This window comes from Patagioenas fasciata, chromosome 18 (genome assembly GCF_037038585.1).
Source record: "Patagioenas fasciata isolate bPatFas1 chromosome 18, bPatFas1.hap1, whole genome shotgun sequence".
NCBI lineage: Eukaryota > Metazoa > Chordata > Aves > Columbiformes > Columbidae > Patagioenas > Patagioenas fasciata.
The window spans coordinates 1,935,208-1,949,986 of record NC_092537.1 but is presented as its reverse complement, the minus strand read 5'-3'; positions in this window follow the sequence as shown (position 1 = coordinate 1,949,986).

Here is a 14,779-nt window from a genome sequence, read left to right as displayed (position 1 = left end):
TTTCTTTAAAATGGACTTTTAAAATCCATCATTGAATGCAAGTCCGGAAAGCTAGCTCCTGTGCTATTTCCTTTCCTTCCTTCCTTCACCTCTCTTTTTCTTTCTTACATCCATCCCTGCATTTTATATTAGTTACGAGAAAGAAAGAAGGAGGAGGTTTACGGGGTTGAAATCGCTTCAGTGTGACAGGGCAATGTGGGGGTTTTTTTGTGTATGAGTCTAAATGAGGCTTTAGAAAATGATCTGGTATCCCTTAAATGGATCTGCTCTGGTCAGAGCCCATTAGGCAGTGCAGGAAGATTCCGCAGGGACAGCTGAGACCAGACGTCTGAATCCCAGCGGACGGAGATCACTATTTACTTTTCTGCATGGAGAATTAATATATGTCTCCATCTTCTACCAGCGGCCCTGAACCAGTGAACATAAGGGACACAGAATGAGTGGGGGAAAAAAATGGTTTGTGTGTTTTTCCCTTTTTCCTTTGGTGCAGATTCATTTTGTTCATTCAGTATTTGCACATTATTCTTTGCTTTCTCCCTGTAGGGTTTTCTTCCCTGACTTTGAGGCAATTCATCTGTCCTAAGAAGGTACCTAAAGATAATGAAGAGGCACATAATTTAGTAATCTTGGCCATCTTGGAAGATTAATTTTTGCCTTTATGTGTCAAGGCTGGTTAAACCGAGTCAGCAGCAGCAAAGAGCAATAGCCAGAAGGACAGACAGGAACCTGGGCTGGTGCAAACTGCCCAAAATAAATGAGTCATGGAGTCATTTCACTATCTGCAAAACGATAGACTGGTGATTATTAAAACAGAAACACTCCCTGGTTCATCCAGTTTAGAGCTCTGAGGTTCTCCTTCCATTTTCTTTCCTCTGCCTACTTTTTCCAGTGAAAATTGCGTCTCTGGGTCTGTAACTCCCCACTTCTCAGCCGCGCTGCGAATGCTTTGCTGAGATTTGGGGACTTGTTCGCTCTCCGCAGCACAGCGGGAAGCTCAGACGTAACCTGTCTAGAGATGGGAGGGTGTCAATGAGCCTTCGACTGCGCTCACAAAGTTAAAAAACTAGAACTCTGATCATGAACAATGGTCTTGCACAATTGCAATCTCTCCTCCCAGCTTCCCCACATGTGTGAACTTGCAGTTTCTATAGGGTTCCTGTGAGAGCCAGAGGAGATAGGCGTAATGATCCATCTAACATTATTCAACCCAAAAGAGAAGCTGAAAAAAAACACCTGAGCACGACTTAAGCACCGAGATGATGCTAATTTCTAAAAATAGTCCTTAATCGTCACCATCATCACTTTCTGCCCTAAATTTGCCTGTGATTTTGCAGCATGTACCTGGGTTCAATTCATGCATCAAACAGCGAGATCAACCAGGAGTCAGCTGCTCCCGCAGCCTCTCACCCAGCAAATCAATAATGCAAAATAAAGAATATGTTTATATTTTTGGAACTGGATAAAAGATAAGGAGCACTAGTAAGAGCAATGCACCCCTTCCTCTCTGTAAGAGCGTGTTTAACAGAGTGGGGGGTGTGGAACTGAACAAAGAACAGAAGCATGGAAATGTTGAGTTTATGGGGTAGAAAACAAATCTGAAGTCTACCATTTCTTCCCTCCCAGTGATATCTATTCCCAAATCACTCTGGATTCACTGTTGCTTTCATGGTGCATGTGAAATAACAGAAATATAAACTCTGCATATCACTTGAAAAAAATGGTTATACACCCACTCAAACCACTCAGATGTGCCTATCATAGGTTTATTGTTTCTATTATTCTCTACTTGATACACGATCTAAGACCCTCTGAAACACTTCACAGCTGGATTAAACTTGTCTTCTGTGAGCTTTTCCTTTCCTATCAGTAAGTGAAGACAAGGCTCCAGCCTAAGCCTATTTCATTGTCATCAGCTACCCTACGCTTTATCCTCTGTCATAATTTGTGTGCGTATGGGGGTGTGTGGCATAAACCTGAACATGGGAAGAGATTACGTTCCTTCACAACACACAAAAGCACACGCCGAGCCAGCTCGCAACTGGAAACATCTGAAGGTCAGCGCTTTCCTGTGGCCGATGCTCCGAGCCCGCAGCCTTAACTGGGGGATTCTTTTTAGATTTGTAAAAGGCTGTGATGGTTCGTGGCCTCATCACGAAAACCCTGGGTGGAAGGTCAGCAGATGTGGTCTGTATTTACAGGACACATGTGGAAGCTGCTCCTGGGTGGGAAACAGCGCAGCTGTCCATAGGGCAAAGCTAAATACACAAAACCTGGCTCTGCGGTTAAAGGCAAGCCACCTAAGAAGAGATGTCGTGTTTGCTACAGGAGGATACGGATGAAATGCTGGGTGAAATGATGTTCCAGCTCTGGCCAGGCTCAGTGTGTAATCCCAGCTCACAACGTGGTTATATCCTGAGTTTCACCCATCTCAGAGCTTTATCAGTCTCGCCGCCTGCAAAGGGCTTTCAGATCTTTGGCCACAGAAACGCTACGTAAGCTTAGTCAAGACGCCTTCATTTTTGTTTTCTAAACCAGCACACAGGTCCATTACACTTGGTGTAAATCACTCACAGTAAATGTACGAGGCTGCAAAGTAATTTGGGGTTTTCAAGACTTTTCCGTGAGTTATCCACAATCAGAGGCAGTTGGCTCCAGGCAGAAGAGATGAAGTGTCAGCGCACAGGGAGGGAAATTGTGCCTTCTGTTTCTCTTCTCGGTATATAAACCACACGCCACATAGCTGGGTTGGAAATGAAATAAGCTTGTAGTTCTCCAGCTGCACAGACTGTACTTCTTAGCGTTCTGTTACGTAAAGAGCATGCAAATATATTAGCAAGAAAAGAGCTGAATTCGCCCATTAAGGCATGTGATTAATGCAGTGCTGAAAGCTCGTTTAAAGGACTGTACATTGCAGCTCACTTGAGAAACAGAAAGAAGAACAAGAATACAAAAAGTGACTTCAGTGTTCGGGGCATGAATGAACTCAGTGTGGCTGTAGAGGGCACTAAAGGTCTTCATGATTTCTCGGAAAGAAGTGAAAGCTGAAAGTTGCTTTTTACACTTCATTATTGAAAAAAATTTAACCCTCTTTAGGAGCAAGTGGGACCACATCAGACTCCAATATTACAGCTTCTCCCCTTTTAACCGCTAATAACAGGTTGAGCTAATTTCTGTTTTGATTTGGGGTTTCTTTCTTCCATTTCTAAGAAATGGTGAGCTGTGCAGAGCCCTCCCGTAGCACCAATTTCAGCGAGACAGAGTATGTTCAGCATAAAGAAATGTCATTTATTTAAATAAGAAATCTGCCCGAACTGCTGAGAAATGGCAATTTATCAGTCAGGTTGTCATGGCTGAAACAGAGAGGGACCACAAAGAGACCTGGTCACGTTAACACGAGCCCTGAGAAAACTTCTCTGTGTCTCAAAACATTTGGGGTGTTTCACTTGTTGAGTTTTGCACGTCTCCCACATTTCTGGGTTTGGCCAAAATCAAGCAAATCTTTTCTTGTGGTATTTTCTGCCATCAGGAATTGGAAATCTCACAAGAAATCCTGTTCTGATGAGATTCCCAGCCTGATTTATATCTTAGGAGAGAAACTGCAGATTAGGTTTTGGATTGCAGTGCTTCATATGAGACAAGGCAAATTCTCCAAGAAATAAGGAGATGAAATGGCTTGTTGCAGTCTGAGAATTGTTTTCAGATTGCAGGCCACTGACTCCAGTCCAATATTACAGGCAAAGTCTGTATCTTCAATCAGCAAGCGGTATGTTATATTTGCTGCAGCTTTGTCAGGATGCTCAGCGTCATTCCGCGCAGCTCTGCAGGTGATCCTGAGCACAGAATCCGCTCCAGAAATCTGCACAGTCATCTTGTTTTTCCTGGATATTCTCTCAGCTCTGCATCAGACCCGTATGAGAAAATTCAGCGTGACTAAGTCGTCTATCTACTGCCTACTTATATTGCCATAGTTATAGTTGTTGGTGTAGCTTTCTCTCTAGTTTCTATTCTGGAATGAGTGTGCCTAATAATAACAACATTATAATTACACTGCTGTGATTTCACTGGTAACCTGCCTGGTGTACCCAGGTCTGAAGTGCTTACCCCCCAAAATACAGCAGGGTGCAAAGGAATTCTGATGCACACACTCAGCAAAGCCACACACACGCTTCAGGAACATGCAGCTTTGTAAATGAATATTGTTCGATTTTACTCAGCTGATCCCCAGGCCACACACAACTGGTACAGATCCCTCCTCGTGCTCTGCACCACTGAGAGCATTTTGTTTTTCAGGGTCTGCACCTTCCATCTCAGAAATGAATGGCAGATGAGAAGCTGAAGACACTGAGATATCCCGGTGAGTTGTTTTAACTGAACTACTGGACATCTTGCAAGTCCCTGATCATGCTAAATTAATTTTGTGAATTATTTCTGGGTGTTCCGTGAGCTGAATATTTCCATTTGAAAAAGGAATTGGCTCCTCTTGGCTTCCTCCTTTTGAAGCGGAGATACATCAAAATGATGAGTTTCAGCTATGGTTTGGGGGCAGGTTTCAGTCTGGTTTATGGTAATACATAATATTGATATTATAAAAGGTACTTTCAGCTTTCGGTCCCAAGTAAGCAGTAGAGCTGGTATCTGTTGGAAGGGGTGAACCTCGTGGCTCCCGTCACACGAAGAGCAGGAACCGGCGAGTAGCTATGAGCTCAACTCCCTTTCCTCCTGAAATCTGGTGGAATCCGGATTTTCAGGTTCCATTTTTAGCCCATCTGGAAATAAAGCCAAGCGAGTGGGTGTGACAAAACATTCACATCCACGAGCAGCTTGTTGGGAGGTTGGCTGGTTAGTGAGCACCTGGGGATCATGCAAGTGCACATCAGCTTGTCCTTCCATGCACGGTTCCCAGCTCATGTATTAATGCAAGGTATGGGCACTGATAACACGGGCTCCTCTAAAAACTGCATCAGACAAGTAAGGGATTTCAATATTAAACAGCCAAGAGGGGTTTGCTGGCCCCGTTTGGCCAAACGGGTCTTGCTGTATTGTTCCTTTTCTCCCCGTGCTCCTCAGCATGAATCACTGTGTGGTCAAACAGAGCATTTGGTTTCCACAAACACTTGCATGAGACCTGCAAATTCATTTCCACAAACATTTGTGTCATCATGGGTTAATGGTGCTGCAGGAAAAGAGAGGTTCCTGTGAAATTTAGATTAGAGAAGCAGTCTTTTGCACTTGAAAAACAGCAAAATTATATGGGATAATTCTTGTCTCCGATACAGTGATTTCATAGATAAGTCAGAATTAATGGCAATCAGCCCATTAGACAAGGTAATTTAATATCCACTTTCCGTTACACTAAGGTGCTGGTGACAAGGCCAGACCAGGATGGTTTTACCTGGACTTACACTAAAAGACAAACCTTTTTTAACAGTAATTGGAAAGCAAAACCAAAAATCTATTTCAAACCTAGAAACAGAATAAAAAATTGAAATCTGGAATGCAAGCCCTCCCTAGGAATCACGGATACTCCAAGTTAGCTAAAAATGATGTAGCTTAACTTATAAAAATAGTAAAACAGCAAAAAAGGTACCACATGTTCCTCCTGGACTGAAAGCCAAACAATTGCTATTACATTTAAATCATGTTCTGACATAATGCTACAGAAACCCTGGAAAAAGTAGAGCTGACAGTGTCGAGCTGTATTGTGCTAAGAAAGCCCCGCGTGCTCGGGGCTGAGCATCCCGCTTGCTCCACGACACTTGCACGAGAAAACAAACCATTCAGATCCCCTCGGTAATGGAGCTGGATCGCAGGAGAGCAAACCAGCTGAAAATAAATGACACCTCAGCCTCATAACCCCAGCCGGAGCCCGAGGACTCGGCTCCCGGTGCCGAGGGCGATGCCAGGTCCCGGATGGCTGTGGAATACTAATGGGCAGCTGTGGAGCCGCCTGTTTGTTTTTTCTTTTGAAATAGCCATGCAAATAAGACACTGGCACAGAACATCAGTGCCCCCGGAGCCTATATATGATACGCAAGATTCATTGCTTTCTTCTCCGTGTTCTCCCCACCGCTTCAAGTTTGGGTTTTTTTTTCTTCTTTTTCTTTCTCATCCATTCTGCCCCCCGCTTCATCCCCTCCATTTCATATTAAAGCACAGTTTGCCTGGTGCTAAACCTGCCAATTAATAAAAAGGCCCTAATTTTTCATAAGCGACTTCAGACTGCTCCTGCAAGTCTGATGCCCGAAGCATTGGGCACAAATTCAGAGCCGAACACAAGCCCTGTCCTGGGAAGAGCTTCGGCTTCACGTATATCTATGGGACAGGAAACACTGTTTGCAACACCCAAATACATCGCCTTGAACTGGCCCGGCCAGTTTTCATAAGCTGGTTCTCATTCACTGCAGTGTTGCTGTATTCTCAGTCAGTTGCAAAAGCATAAAATGAGATATTTTTTTGCACCTGAAGTAAAAGCTACATGGTGCCTTACAACATCTTAAGTCCTAAGATATGTAGAAACTTATATCCCTGCGAGACTCATGGGCATTTATGGACCTAAAAATCCTGGGTGTGGTTAATTCCACTACCCTCTTAAAATTACAGATGTAAAGCCCAGTTTCAGGGATATATGGCAGCAAGGTCTGAAGAATCAAGAACTCCAGATTTTAAACCATCTCAGCTTTTTAAATAGGTTGAACTTTAGCTACTGTAATAGGAAAACAGGTTTGATTTGATTCAGTCACTTCTAGTGTGAGTCTGTCACAGTTTATATGTATGGAAAAGGAAAAAGATAAAAAAGCAAAAACGAACAAAACAAAACCAAACAAAACAAAATAATGTGGAAATACGGCTATCTTTCAGCTTCCAGAGTGCTTTTAGCTTAGCGAGGTCTGGGTGGTCCATGGAAATGAGATGATCGGACAGGTATTAAAATGAATTGCATGGGCTTTTTCGATGGAGTCAGCGTGTCCCGAGGCAAGGGGCGAATTGGATGGGCTGATGGAAAGGGCTGCAGCCAAAGGCTTGTGGCACAGCATGGAGTTCCAAAAACCTTCCAGGCCATAAATGAAGTGAATATTTCATGTTTGAAGGCATTCCTTTTTCTTGGAGAAGATCAGTCATTTCATCTGGATCTAGTGGCCATGTGCAAGTAGCAACACATTGAAATGGTGGAGGGTAAGGTAGATTTTAGGTAATGACTTTGTGGCTTTAATTGATGTCTGATGTCTGTGATTCCTCTCTCAAAAACTAGATCCTCTGCTGCACTGGAGATGTGAGAAACACTACTGAAATCTGTTATCCAACAATGCAAAATACTCCTGACCACACACTTGTGCTGCATAGCGGGGATTTAAGAACTCTGTGGGAATGCAGTATCCTGTATCAGAGGGGAACACTTGGGATCCAGGAGTAAATCTGAGACGCTTATTGTGAGCAGAGCTGGAATGTGTTACCCTGCATCCCAGATCTGACTTCACTACATCTTAATCAGTCTCATCAGAAACTAATAGGTAAAAAAAACAGTTTTAGGTTTCAATGGTTGTAGTACAAAATATGTCCAGATATTGAAATTTAGCTTGCAGACAACATGAACGCATATTTAAGTCCGAATGGGAATTAGGTAACTTGGAATGCTCGCCTAAAAGAAAAGAAATGCAGTTTCATCTCCTTCCTGCATCACAGCCATGCTGGGATATGTCTTTATCACCCACAGTGCTGGGATTAATAGTTCAGGCCCAGCATTACATTAGCACTGTTGCACAGCTCCTGACCCAGAGCTGCCTTTCATCCACTCGACTGGGAACAGACACAAAACCAGATCCTGCTTGTCTCTACCCTTCACATGGACACGCTATACTCACCAGAGGCGGAATTTGCCTGGTGTTTGCCAGCTAAAAGCAGGATATTGTCTCTGCACTAGTCACGTCTCTTCTTTTGAGAGAGAGATGTGCCTCAGCATGCCTTCTCATCCTCCTTGCATCCCTACGTCCTTGCATTGCCTCTCTGGAGGGCGTCTGACCAACCAGCTGTGAAGGCAGCTGCTCAGGTAGCCAGGAAGGCACTTTATTTTTAGTTTCAGGCACGTTTCTGTCCCGGATGGATATTTTGAATGAGGAGTCAGGATACGGCCCTTCTGCACCCCCTCTGCCCCAATCAGTTACCAGCTATTCCCTTGACTCTTATTTCCCAAGCCAGGCTCAGCTTTGCTGCTTAATGCTGTTTCTTGGATCTTCTCAGCTCGTTTTGAAGCAAACAAAGGGTCAGACTTTCCCGTAATCCTCACACATCATTGGCATCTTTGTATATCTCTGCTGCAGAGCAGAACAAACACAAAGGCTTCATCTCCATGTACCCTCTGCACCAAGTCCCTTCAAGTGTGAAGTGAAAATGTTGGCAGGAAAATATGGGAAAGTTGGGTAGTTGCCTGTGCCCTACCTGGCGTGCAGATAAAAGAATTAGATTGCCAAGTCTGCTGGTCTTTTAAGCTTGACAAATCCACACACTAGGCATTTGAGTAGACATAAAAAGTTGAGGGAATGTCGTCTCTAGAGCTACAAAGCTTCACTTCTTGTATTGCTTCTCAAATTAATTCAGATAATCTTATAAAACTCCAGGCTCCTTTATTTCTGTCTTTCATTGTGCTGTTTTGTAAGTCATGGATTCGTGTTATTCTTCTCCTTTCCACCTTCCCAGATTTTCCCTGGTTTTATTTCCCATGTCTGTGTGTCTCTGTACGTGTTCTCAAAGAAGCAGTTGTTGCTGACAGAGATACAGCCTGGCTTTATGCAGACTGCAGCAGAAAGAAGAGCATCCCCCAGCCACCGCAATAAAACCTTCATTGCTCTCTGTATCGCTCCCGGGTGTCAATCCCACACAGGTGGAAAAAAGCCCCTGAGCACCCCATTTCCTTCGGCAGCAGATGCTCCAGGAATCCTATTAGTGAGAACAGTCACGAAACGTTTAGCAAATAGTCTCTGGGCTTCCTGAGTGCCTGAATAGATGAGTCAGGTTGGTCAGGCAGAAGGTCAGAACTCATTGGCCCCATTTTCCACCACCGGCTGCTGCAGGAGGAATCCAAGATCCTTCCCCTCCACGGAGCCCATGAAGCTTTTCAGGACACTGGGGGAGAGTGGAAGAGATGACAACCCTCAGGATCATTCGCATCCTTCCCAGTATTATAAGTCCTTGTGATAGTTGATCATTCTCTAAAGATATTTTTCATGTAAGTTCAGTTTTTTGATGTTATTTGGTAATCACTGTTGGTATTTAATTATGGCAAAGTTTAAATCACACAGGCAGCCACTAATCCACATTATGCAAAGACATTTTCCAAAATTCTACTCTAAACATTCCTTGCGGTCCTTAACAAACAGAGGCAGTTCTCAGTTGGCCCAAAAGTCACATCGCAAATATTTTCACAAAAGCAAGGATGAGCAAAATGATCCTAGGGCCAATTCAATTCATTACACAGACTTCCACCCATGTTTAATCTGGAGAGACCCATTTGTTTTCCTGAACTCTCTTCCCAACCCTAAATGAAATTAGGACCAAGCCTTCTTGGACCATCATGGACTGAAGAAAAATAAGCTTTAAATTAATTTCTAGGTCTTCTTACCTTCTGCACTACTAAGGCAGAAGTACTGTTCTCTCCCTGTTCAGATGCTCCTCAGTGCTCTGTGTAAGAGAGAATTAACAAAGCCGGTTCTTCTTTAGGAGAGTAGCTCCTGTTTTGGGAGATGGATGTTCGAGTTGCTGCTTTTACACAGATTATATCACTTGCCCTCCTTTACCCATCCAGAAAAGAAATATTGCCTTAATAATTCAATAGCATATCCGGTGATGAGACATGCAAGTGGTAGTGGGTTTGGAATTCAAACATCCATGCATACTGCCCTGTAACAACAGCACAAATATTGACAATGGTGAGGTAATGTTAGTGTAAAGCTAGAAACACTATTAGACCCCTTACCACACACATCAGCCTGACCTGATGGGACTCTAGGAAGAGAAAACATGAAAGTAACACAAGAAATCTGGATAAGCTGTCTTATCCAGAGTAAGAAGAAAGCAGGGTGAGCTGTTAGCTTCAAGGAGCCTGTCTCCAGAAACCTGGAACACTTAGTTTGCCAAAGCTAAAAGCCAGGATATGAAATACCAACTAAATAGTTAAAAGACCTCAAATGGAGAAATACGAGTCATTCCTAAGAAGCCATCTAGGGAGATGGGGTGATAAAGAGACCAAGGAGTTTGGAGATGTGTTCTGGTGTTCCTGGTCACAGAGAAACGTTGTCCATAAGATGTGGACACATGGGCTCTTCTGGAACCAGTGCTGCTGGGGGAGGTCATAGCCCCCAGCCTGTCCATGCTGCCCATTTCAGCCTCCAAACTGGTGTTTGCTGCTCCCCAACTCTGACTGCTGAGCCGCCTGTAGAAATGGTCCGCGGCCAATTCATCAAAAACAAGCTGGATCGAGCTTAAGCTCTTTAAATACTAAGTCTTTGATAAGATGGCAGGGTAAGGAAAGCTCCTGGAAGAGATGAAGGAAAATAACGTCTGTATGACTCGCAGAATGACGTCTAGACTGGGCCGTTGTCCAAAGTCCTAGAGGAAAGCAAGAGTTCGCATAAGCTGCCTCATTGATCTTCAGGCTTATATGCATTTTCACCAGAAATGTTTTTGTTGTAAGAAAACAGAGGGGCAAGCTCTAGCCTGCGGATCACAAACGTGACAGCGTGCCCAGCAGTCTGGGGTATTCACAAGGATGTGGTTATAACGAGAGGAGCAAACCACGAGCTTCAGGCTTAAAACCCCCTGAATCTTTTTGTCAAGTGTATCACCTTGGTTCAGGCTTCTATTTTCCCCTCCTCCAAATTTGCACTTCAAATCTGCTCCCTTGAGAAAATCGTTGTTTCGTTTTGTTGACTCAAGAAAGCCTCTTTAAGGTTAAAGAGACACACAGTATACTTGGAGGAAAGATCTTTCCATTCTTTCACATTCTTGTTCACGCAGGTTTCATCCGAGCTGTTTGTTGTTTGTCACGGCTTTAAAGTAAAATGCATCGCACAGAAAATCCTCGCTGCAGGCACCCAGGACTTTCTGCCAGACACCGGTAAAGCTATTGTGACCCTCTAAACGTTCTCAAAACCAAGTTCATGTCCTGGCACACTGGGGCTTGATGGATATCTAACAGCCCTGCCACCTTTGGGGATGCATTCATAAATTAAAAACAGAAATATAGGGGTTTTTTTCCCTTCCTTTTTTTCACATCTTCTAATTCGGGTGACACTAATGGGTTGCCCAGAGCTAGGATTGTCTGCAGAACTCTTGTGAGTGTCCTCGAAATCAAAACAATTATTGTGTGCTCTGCAACCTGGCTGAGCATCTTGCTGTGTTTCTTTTTCTTGTCCTGTTTTGGTTTTTCACCAGCAGATCCCCACTGCCCTACACCCTCAGTCAATGTGCTGTGTACTGGATCTTACCCTGCTTCACAAACACTGGATGTTATACAATGTTGAATTTATCCCGCATCTACTAAAGTTGGCATTTTAGCCTTTGAATCCATGTTATTTCCTATTTCAGTTGGTTACAAAGTTTTAAGTTTCTTTGGGAGCAAAAGGAGATAGATGTCTACCTTTAGTAACACTTTTCAGAAAGCACAAGTACGACAAGGAACTTTTCCTTCCTGTGGATTCTTTAGTTTACTTGTTTGCAGCAGAACCAAAAGCTTGTAGTGTTCACCCAAGTTAAAAGTCCACAGCTTGGCTATTACAAAAATTAGAAACTCCCTGAGAAATCAGAGAATCTCCAACTCTGCACTTAATCAAACGCACTTATTCTGCTAACACTTTGCAGATTCTTATTGTAACTGGTATTAATTTTTCTCCATTTGTGATCATCTCACTCCATTCGAGACTCTGTACCTTTCAGTGTAGCCTGAGAAAAATGAGCGAACAGCTCAGACTTAGTAAATGGACCTTGCTGCTTTTAAACCCCTCATAAAATCAAATATTATCTTAAGAAATCCTAATCAAATTAATCTTCAACTCCATCTTCCCTCTCTTCACCCTATGACTTCACCCTGAACTTGCCTGAATATGACCTGAATCTCATTTACTTCCCATTAGAAAAAATGAAGTGAACTTCTAAAAAAAATAACCTTTCAATTACCTTTTAAACTCCTAAAAGAGGACTCATTTTGACCATGACATCATTCACTGATGATTTTAGCACATGGGCCACATTCCCTGCTTGACCTAATTTATCCGAGTTAACAGAGATAAGTAGACAGTGAAATATGAAAAGTCCTTCGCAGTCATTGGTGAATTGTAATTATTTTTCATGCGTATCTCTAGATAGATGCCCACACTTTATAAAGAACAGGAAGATGAGGTTGGGTGGGTCTGTAGCACATAGGGGCTGGAGGAGAGCTGGATACGGGGACATGGATAAGCTGAGATTTGTGTGCCGTAACTTTGCTTAGACATCCAGAGAAATAAGCTCTTCCAGAGAACCATCCATCTCCCCTTTCTCAGACACCTATTTTAATATGTGATGAATCTCCCTCCAGAGAGAGCCATTTCTCTCCTCTCATGATAACGGGAGCCTGGGATGACTGATGCCTATATTTAAAACTTAAAGCCCATGAAGATGGATACCACCCCAAGCAAACAGAACAGCTATTAGGATGAATAGATGGATATTTAAGAGGCTGTACAATTCTCAGAAGGTAGAGGATGTCTAATCAGCACAGTATAAGCAGGATCTGGTTCAACTCCAATCCACAGGCTGTGCGAATGTGTAAACTTAATCCGATACAGTTTTTCTCTTAGAAAGGCTTGTTAAATCAGCCTAACCATGGCTATGTGGCATTTTGTCAGCCTACTGACATCTATCTGAAAGCAGAATCACAACTATACTGAATAGATAGATCCTTAGAACTACTGTCATGGGTTTAATCAGTGTAGTTCTTAGTTTCCTAGGTTCTCATCCTCAAAACTAGAAATCCATGTTTGGCCAAAACAAAAGGAAATCCACATTTTGACCCAAAACATGAATAATGTCAGGAATAAAGTTGTCAGCATGCTTTTGTCATCACAGGCCTTTCTAGCAGCAAGATTTTCCGTGTTTTTTGTTCTCAAGCCATTGTCCCAAGACCAAGGGGCTCATTCTGTGTGTCATCTGGTTCTGGTGGGGTTTTTTTGTTGCTACTGAAGTTTTTTTCCCCCCAAAAAAAGTGTATTTGGATGACAAGTTACTAAAGCTGTGGAAGACTCATCTCTTAGAGCAGTGTGCTGTAGTTTACAAGTTTGTCTCTATGTCCTACAGAACTTGCTAGCCAGGTGTTGGTAGAAGAATCAGCCTGGTCCCTTTCCAGTATACCTGCTGTAACTTGCTGGATGTTACATTAGAACACACGAGCGTCATTCAAATTGAGAAATAATGCAGCACTTTGTCCTTCCAGATGGCTTCTTTGCTTAGTCATTATAAAGCGATCAACCTCGCGACTGTCTTGTAGACAGCTGAGAGGCGCTCAGCCATTACCTCTAATTGTGGTAGTATTAAAACCACACTGCGGCTTTTAAATAAGGCTCCCTTCATTTCCTCCTGCCCTCCCCTTGTCTCTGCAACCTTTCTCTCCTTCACCCTTTTCCAGCACGCGCAATCAAATCCCCACTCGTCTCCGCGATGTCCAGCTCTGCGGGAGCCACTCGTGTGCTCCTCCTGCTGTATATCAGGGTATTTATGAGACACTTGGCATCGGCAGACTTAACGTATGCGATCGTTCTGGGTGACTCTGCCAACCTGCTGCTCCAAAGAGCTGTTTGTCCGCCTGTTCTCCGCTCCCCACCTCTTGCTGCTGTAGCCCTGACAGCCTCCCCTCCTGCATGAAGGTCTTTAACACACCCCAGAGGAACCTCTTGTTTTGTTATTCTTTGTGGATCTCCTTACTCATTTTCCATTCTGCAAGATAGGTTTTAATGGATTTGATACAGAACCAGGAAGGCCTCACTGGAGACATAATTAATGGATGCTCAGCATAGGAAAACTTTGACTTAGAAAATGTCATATATCAAGTGAGCAGGACCAATTAAGGTAGCCAGGTTTTCAGCAGAAGTAGCTTTAACATCATCAGGATTTCCTACTGAATGTACTGTTTGGAAAAGGTGAGTGGAACTGGGGGTGATGGCAGGGAGGGTGGAATTTGTTTTTCCATGGTGGAAAGTAGTCTGCCACTCTTGGGAATGCTTTACCAACACCAACTGCAAAAACATCCATGTTGCCAGTTTACATTAGGGATAATATTGTGACTGCGTTTAAACTGGAAGAAACCACTCCATCAGGCAAAGGAGGATTTCAGGGGATATGACCTTGAGTAATGTTCTGGCTTAGCGAAAACTGTGGATTTGATCATTAATAATATTTTGCATGATCCTTTTTTTTAAATTTTTTTTTTAATTCAAAGCAGACTTTGTCAGCCAAAGGAGCAAAACCTTCCCTCATGTTCCATCTTTCTCCATTTTAGGGCAAGCAAGAGGAATCTCTGTGAAAATATCCTCTGTTTGCCAAAACTGAAAAGATAACATTCCTAAGAGTGAGACTGGATTCACCTAAGGTCTCTTCAAATTATAAGATGGTGAAATTTGCGGTCTCAGCAGCTTGGACTGCAAAACACAGCTAAGAAAGAGCGGATTTTTCTCTCCTGGAAATGCCTCATGAATCTGGCTGTGAAAACCTATCGTAGTTAATACTTCATGTAGTTATAGCACAACTATTGTCAGCC